Below are 6,712 nucleotides of genomic sequence, written 5' to 3' on the forward strand. Positions count from 1 at the left end.
TGCCCCCAGTACAGCCCACTGTCTTCCTGTCCCAGGGTGCCGGGTGATCCCTCTTTAGGGGGTGTTGGAGGTATTTCAGGGGGGGCTGGGGGAGATTTGGGGGAATCAGGGGGAGGGGTTGGATGGTGATTTTGGGGGTTTTGGGGTGCTTTGGGTGCATTTAGAGGAGTTAAAAGGGGTCTTGGGAGGTCAAAGGGATCTGTAGGAGGAGGAGATTAAAAGGAAAATGGGGGTTGGGAGACATTTGGGAGGGGTTTATGATGTCTAGGGGGAAAGAAGAGGGGCAGCACCAAGAGCAGGTGAGTCCTGAGACCTCCCTGGGGTTTCCAAGATTTTTTGGTGTCCCTAATTCCCCCCTGAACACTCTGAGACCCCCCTGGTGTCTCCCATGTCCCCAGGGCCTCTCCATGGCCATAATTCCTCTCAATTCCACTGTCCCCATACCCCACCCCACTGTCCCCAAACCCCATCCCTGATGTCCCCAACCCTCCATCTCACCCCAGGAGCCTCCCCTGGACCCTCTGACACCAAAAACATTCCCCCTCCCTGCCATGCTCACAGAAAGGTCAAGGGCATCTGGGGACACCCTGGGGACAGTTGGGGGGCTTTGGGGGGCACTGGGTGTTTACTGGGGGATACTGGGACACACTGGGGGGAACCAGGGGGCACTGGGAGGGACTGAGGGGGAACTGGGGCACACTGGGGGGCACTGGCAGAGAACTGGGGAGTTACTGGGGGATACCAGGACACACGGGGGGGACACTGGGAGGTTACTGAGCCATACTGGGGGTTACTGGGTGCTCCCTGGGATACATTGGGTGGTCACTGGGGGGTTACTGGGCTATACTGAGGGTCACTGGGAGGTTATTGGGGTATACTGGGGGTACTGGGATCCCCTCACCCAGATGTAGTATATCTCCCCCCTCCGATTTTGGGGAGCATCCCCAGTACCCCCCCCCGGGGGCTGGGGGACCCCTCGAACCCACTGCTGGGCTTTAGGGGACTCCACAAAATCCCCTCAAAACCCCTGAAATCCTCTCAGAAATCCACCCCAGGACCCATTGAAACCTCCTCAAGGACCTCCCAACTCCCATAAGAGACCTCATTCCCCTCCCCCCCCCACGGGACTCCCTAAACCCTCTCAGTGACCCGCAAAACACACCTGGGATCCCCCAAGCCCATTCAGGGATCCCCCCAGTCCCTCTAAGGGAGCCTCAAAGCCGTCTGGAACCCCCTAGAGACCACAAAAACTGCTGCAAACGTCCCCGCAAAACCCGCCCAGGACCCCCAAACCCCCTCAGAGATCCCCCAAGCCCACCTGGGACCCTCCAATCTCCTCAGAAACCAAAACTCCCTCAGGGACTCCCAAACCCCTTCAGGGACCTTCAACCTCCCCCCTCGAGTCCCCTCAGGACACCGAAACCCCCCAGGGACCCCTCAAAATATCCTCGGGAAGCCCTGAACTCCTCTGCTAAGCCCTCCCGAGCCTTCCAGCCTTTCCCCCCTCACCCGCGCTCCCCGCAGCCCCCGAGGGGATCCCCAGACCCCGCTCCCCCCGCAGACCCCCCCAGCTCACACAGCCAAGCGCAGCTTTTGCCGGGGCCGCCGCCCCCGTCTCCTCCACGCGCCAAAGATGGCGCCCTTCGCGCGCTTCGCATTGAGACACCCCCGCCGCAGCCAATCAGCGCGCGGCCACGCCCCCTGCCCGCCCTCCGCCCCGCCCCCGCCTCGCGCGGGGCACCCCGGGAGATTCTCCAGTCAGTGCCCGGGAACAGCCCCGGCAGCGCAGCCCCCAAGGGCACACGATGTGCTGCTGGGCTGGAGAGGACCCTCCTCAGCCTGGGCAGCAGGGCTGCAGGGGGGGATTCCCTGCCCCTCCCCAGCTGGGCCCTTCCTGCCCACCAGCTCCTGCTCCAAAGGGCTCCCACACACCCTGGGCCACTTGTCCCACTTGGGCCCTTGAGCTGCCCCAGGGCATCTCTGGGCAGTGGCCAGCTCTGGGACTGCTCTGGCAAGTCATGGCCTGAAGCCACGAGTGTGGAATTTAGGAGACACTTGAAACCTCTGCAGAACAGAACTCCTGATAATTGCTGAAGGCTTCCTGGCCAGCATTGCCAGACACTTTTTTTTTTTTTTTTTTTTTTAATTTCAACAATTTTTCTCCATTTGTTTTCATTGACAACACCTTCTATATATTCTATTAAACTGATTCTTTCATTGTCTACATGGACAGTTTTGTGCAGCTCCTTATCAAAGTAAATATCCCATCAGAGATTCAGTTATGGAAACCTGGCTCAGGGGAAGCTCCTGATTTTTGGGGCACCTTCCATATCTCTAATTTTGCCTCTTTGGTTCTTCCTCTCCCTATTTTTGTCTTGAAAAAGCTCTCCAGGATGTGTGTACCTGGGAGTGTATTCATCCTCTGAGCTGTGCCCTGTGCCATGGGACAGGGGACAAATGCACCTTCCAGAGAAATCTGCCCCTCCTGCTCACAGAAGCCCTCTGAGTGCCCAGGTGAGATGGTGCCCAGGCTGCTTTGCTGGTGTGGAATGAAAGGGCCAGGCCAGAAAGGCAGAGCAGGGTGATGGAGGAGACAGGGCCATTTGCAGGGGATGTGTGTGAGGCTGGGGAGATGAATGTCCCTGGGCCAGTGAAGGCTGTTCCTGGAGTCACCCCAGAAGTGTCAGGGCTCTGACAGGGCTCCGGAGCTGAGCTGGGCTCCTGCCCTGCTCACACCCCCAGGGCTGTGCAGAGACACGAGTCCTTCCCTTGCACACACCCCCCCAGCTCCTGGCAGCAGGGGCAGTGTCTGCCTGGCTCCTGCTGCCACTGCCAGGGGCTGGAGGCCCCTCAGCCCTGCAGAGCCCCCACCCTGCCCACTCACACACTTCAGCTCAACATTGGGGTTTTCCCCTCCCTGGCACTGCCCAGTCCAGCCCCTCCCTGGTCCCCCCATCTCCCTGCCCCTGCCCCAGCCCAGCAGAGCAGCACACTCAGGGCTGGCCCTGCAGCAGGACATGGAGGCCATGGAGCTCAGGGACAGGCCCTCTGGGGCTGCAATGCTCAGCACATCAGCAGCTCAGGCAGCTCCTGCAGCCCCAAGGCCAGCCCTGCTTCCCAGCACAGCAGCAGAGAATCAGCCCTGGGGCTCCTCAGACAGCTCCTGCTGCTCCAGGGCCAGGGCAGCCTCTTTCCATGGCCCCTCTGCTCACACAGGGTGTCCTGCTCTTCTCCTGGCACATCCCATCTCCCCTCAGAGCCTTTCCCCAGGGGAACACGTCTGTTCTGGCCTGAGCAGCCCTTCCTGCACCCCCTGCCCATGCTCCCCACAGCCCCTGAGCTGGGGGGGCTGCTCTGCAGAGCATGGGGGCTGTGGGGCCCAGGGTCATGGGGGACTCTGTTGGGCTGTGCTGGTCAAACTGGGAGGCAGACCCAGCTGATGGTGGTCTGAACATCGGCTCCAAAGGAAAGCTGGAAGTAGAAAATGAGCAGCTCTGACAAGACAAAGTGCTGGTGCTCCCTGGCAGTGCTGCTGTGCAGGGACATTTTCCCCCCCCTATAACTTCATGCTGTTCTCAGAGTTAGGATCCTAGATAAACAAGGCACTGAATGGTAGTTTATTTTGTTTAAAACACAGAAATAGATGAATATACAGTTCATCATTTGCAGAGTTTCTCGATCAAATTCAAAAGGTAAGCCGTGAATGAGGTGGGGGATGAATAATAAAATTTCTTTGAGCACAGAATTATGAGAAGAGGAACCCAGTGACCACCACTAAAAAGTTGAGAAGGCAGGCTGGGACTCTCATGAGTTGCATTTTAAATGCTGGACAGAAGAAAGCACAGAGCTTATTGTTGCTGAAAAACATCCACTCATCATTGTCCTCAGGCCATCCTTTAGCTCCTGGTTCCTGAGGCTGTAGATGAGAGGGTTCAGTGATGGAGGCACCACTGAGTATAGAACTGACACCACAAGGTCCAGGGATGGGGAGGAGATGGAGGGGGGCTTCAGGTGAGAAAAAAACGAAGTGCTAACAAAGATTGAGACCACGGCCAGGTGAGGGAGGCAGGTGGAAAAGGCTTTGTACTATCCCTGCTGAGAGGGGATCCTCAGCACAGCCCTGAAGATCTGCACATAGGAGAAAACAATGAAAATGAAACAACCAAACACTAAACAGACACTAACCCCAATGAGCCATATTTCCCTGAGGTAGCCTGAGTGTGAGCAGGAGAGCTTGAGGATGTGTGGGATTTCACAGAAGAACTGGCCCAGGGCATTGCCCTGGCACAGGGGCAGGGAAAATGTATTGGCTGTGTGCAGTAGAGTATGGAGAAACCCAGCAGCCCAGGCAGCTGCTGCCATGTGGGCACAAGCTCTGCTGCCCAGGAGGGTCCCGTAGTGCAGGGGTTTGCAGATGGCAACGTAGCGGTCGTAGCACATGATGGTGAGGAGGGAAAACTCTGCTGAGAGGAAGAAATAAAAGAAAAAGAGCTGTGCAGCACATCCCATGTAGGAGATGGTTGTGGTGTCCCAGAGGGAATTGTGCATGGCTTTGGGGACAGTGGTGCAGATGCAGCCCAGGTCTGTGAGGGAGAGGTGGAGCAGGAAGAAGCCCATGGGGGTGTGCAGGTGGTGGTCACAGGCTACGGCGCTGAGGATGAGGCCGTTGGCCAGGAGGGCAGCCAGGGAGATGGCCAGGAAGAGCCAGAAGTGCAGGAGCTGCAGCTCCCGCCTGTCTGCGAATGCCAGGAGGAGAAACTGGGGCATGGAGCTGCTGTTGGGCATTTGCTGCTTCTTAGTACAGGGTCTGTTCAAAAAAGGAAAGGACAGGGAACAGTTAAGACAGACCTCTGTGAAAGAGCAACTCCATTTCTGAAAGAAATCGATGTGTCAAATGTCACCAAATGCACTGCCGAGGAATCAGTTTTGCTCTGCTCCAGGTGGACATGGAATTTTTTGGTAGAGCTCTCACACACACAAGGAATGTCAGATATAACAGACCTTGAGTACAAAAGTTCCATCTCTACACCCATGACTCAGAAGAGCTGGGGCTGCAGAGCAGAAGCTTAGTCTGTCCTTAGAATAATTGTACCTGTGTTTTTTATTTTTACCATCACATCTGGAAGATTCTTTTCCACTGCAGGAATCCTCATTTCTATGGCCCAGCACACAGTGCCCAGCAGAGCTGCAGGGAAGGGCCCCCAGAGCTGCCTGAATACTCCCTCCCCCAGGCCTTGGGGTCACTTACCCCCCACTCCCTGCCCAGGGCTCTGCTGCCTGGAGCTGTCCCTGCCAGCAGCTGCTTCCCTGGGCCCAGGGCTGAGAAAGTGACACTGATGCTGTCTATAAGACAATTTTAATGTCTGACACTCTCAGGTTCAATCCCCTCTAATCTAACAGAGTTCATATTTCAGTGTCTCCTCCTGTGCTCAGAGATTCATTTCCCTGTTGCAGTCAGCACCCAGACAACCCAGAGTATAACACTGAAAGAACTGGTTCATTCTCTTGAAGGTACCCCCTGTCTGTCTGTGCCTCTTGCAAATACCTTCTGGGAAATTTCCTGCTTTGATCTGGAGCTGTGACCAGCCCTCATCCCTGCAGCCCACTTTGGAGATCAGAAGGACTCTGCCCTGCTCTGCCCTCCCAGGAGTTGTTCCTTCCCCACAGCCCTTCTCCCCCAGCCCCGTGGCAGCTCCTTGGCCGGGCTGAGAGCTGAGCCTGGCAGGCAGCAGAGTCCCTGCCCCAGCACACAGAGCCCTGGGGGCAGGACCCTGCTCTGCCCCACAGCCCTGGGCACCCCTGGCTGCACCCCCACCTTCCCACCCCACAGCCAGCCCTGCCACAGGGAACCTTCTGGCCCTGGGCCTCTGAGGGGGCAGCAGCAAGTCCTGCTCTGCACCAGCTTCTCCTGCTGCACCCCAGCAAATCCAGCAGAGCCATCCTGACAGCTCCTGCCACTGCTGCCATTTGGCAGCTGGCAGAGGCCCTTGCAGCAACTCACCTGCACTGCTCTGCAGCCACAGCCTGACCCTGGCAAAGGGCTGGCAAGGTTCCTGCCCTGAGCAGCTCTGCCCTGTCCTCCCAGCCCAGGATCCCTTCAACCTCCTGCTCCCTTCTCCTCTCTGCCCTTGCTGCCTGCAGCTCCTGCCCTGCTCTGCCATATGGCCACTTCCCCTGCACTGCAGCAACTGGGAGAGTCCTGCTGAAAGATCCTGGAAGCTGTGGGATGTGGCAGCTTTAGGAGATGCCTCCAGGAAGGCAAGTTGAACTTTCCTACAGCCAGAGAATTCTTCCTTCAAATCCTGGGAAGGTTTTCCCTGTAGTGAGAGCTCAGTCCCCTCCCAGCCCAGGCTGCCTCTCATCTCTGCCTTCTCTCCTGTGCCCTGGGTGCTGCAGGCAGTGCCCTCAGCCCTGCTGGGCTGTGCAGAGGAGCTGCTCACCAGCAGAGCTGTCTCTTTGAAGCTCTTCTCACTTGCCAGGAGCTCCCTGTGTGCCAGGAGCCCGGCCCAGCTCAGCAGCACAGCAACAGCCCCAGGCATTTCATGACCCTCAGGGGGTTTGTCCTTGTTTACATGAGACTCAGTCCCTGAGAGGAAGTTCAAACAATTTTTCAAGAAGTCAAAATGAGATTGCAACACTAAAGTTTCTTGTAGTGCTAATGAGTCTCATTGAGGGACACAACTGAGAACGTGTCCCCAGGTTCCAGTTGGAG

General features: G+C 57.1%; 1 pseudogene; it reads right to left on the minus strand.

The window, feature by feature from the left end:
• Positions 1-3,745: 3,745 nt before the first annotated feature.
• On the minus strand, positions 3,746-5,095 carry LOC116781533 (annotated as a pseudogene).
• Positions 5,096-6,712: the final 1,617 nt, after the last annotated feature.

This window comes from Chiroxiphia lanceolata (assembly GCF_009829145.1).
Source record: "Chiroxiphia lanceolata isolate bChiLan1 chromosome W unlocalized genomic scaffold, bChiLan1.pri scaffold_51_arrow_ctg1, whole genome shotgun sequence".
NCBI lineage: Eukaryota > Metazoa > Chordata > Aves > Passeriformes > Pipridae > Chiroxiphia > Chiroxiphia lanceolata.